A 1,344-nucleotide genomic window follows, 5' to 3' on the forward strand; every position below is an offset into this window, starting at 1 on the left:
CATCCATTCATTCATTCATTCATTCATTCAACCATTCATTCAACCATTCATTCATCCATTCATTCATCCATTTATACATTATCGATTTCTAAATGCAAAAATTTAAAAAAAAACCTACTTAACTCAATCTTAAAAAGGGGAGAGCGATAAAAACTGCATAGATACAAAAAACTAAATTGAAAAAAAAAACTAAAAATAGTCAAAAAATTCACCAAAAAATGATTGATAATCTTTGTTCGACTAAAAAAAATTTTATTCTATGCATTTGATGGGATTACGCATCTATGTGTGTTCTATATCTATGCTGTCGTAAATTTATTTATCTTTGTACAGTTTACGTCATTTTGCCGGCTTTGTTGATGTCTTTGTTTTGTTTGACGCTATTTTTAATCTTCGGTTATATCATGATCGTTATCAATGCCATTGTTAGTTATGTGCATGTGCATACGCAGAGACATAGAGAGAAAGAGAAAGAGAGAGAGAGAAAGAAAAAGAGGAAGAAAAAGACGACAGAGAGCCAGTCAAAGGAACAGAAAAACAGAAAGAAAGAAAAGGAAAGAAAGAGAAATAGTTAAACAGAAAAAAGAGAAAGAAAGAGAGAGAAAGAGAGAGAAGGAGAGATTTGTATGCATTACGCTCTCATAGTTGAATAGTTAAAATTTGAAATTCTATGCAAGAAAAAATTTTTCTCTCTACAAAGAAAAAAAATACGAAGAAATCTCTTTTTTGTTATAAAATTTTGAAAATGAAGTGCTTTTTTGTTTAAGATTCTATGCACATATATTTTTGGATCTTTTGTTTTGTTTATTTTTTATGTTATATATTCTATCTATGTTTGCTTATCCGCATTATCTTTATTATTCTTTGTTTGTCCATATTATAATTCTATGGCGACAGAGAATGACCGCGAGCGATAAAAGAATGGCAAGTGATGACGATGATGACGACGACGATGATGCTACTGCTGTTTCTGCTGCTGATGATGATGCTGCTGCTGTTGATGATGATGATGACCATGTTGAATATGAGTAAAAACTAAAATGGGTGAAACTTGAATAAAAATTTTGATGCAACTATTCCGATATGCGAATTTGTTTTTTTATCCCGATAAAATTTCAGTAATTTATTTTTCATTTTTTTTCTTTTTATAACGTTTAATTTTTTTTACATTATTAAAATATTTATGCTGTTTTCCGGGTAGGCATTTTGTAGAGCATTAAAATTCTCATATCTTTGTTAGTGTCCGGTTTTAATGATATGCTTTTCAAATTTTCCTATATGGGTAGCAAAGAAATTTAATCGTCATCACCATCATTATCACCATCAACAGTAGCATCTTCATCC

This window comes from Helobdella robusta, assembly GCF_000326865.2.
Source record: "Helobdella robusta unplaced genomic scaffold HELROscaffold_9, whole genome shotgun sequence".
In the NCBI taxonomy this organism is placed as follows: domain Eukaryota; kingdom Metazoa; phylum Annelida; class Clitellata; order Rhynchobdellida; family Glossiphoniidae; genus Helobdella; species Helobdella robusta.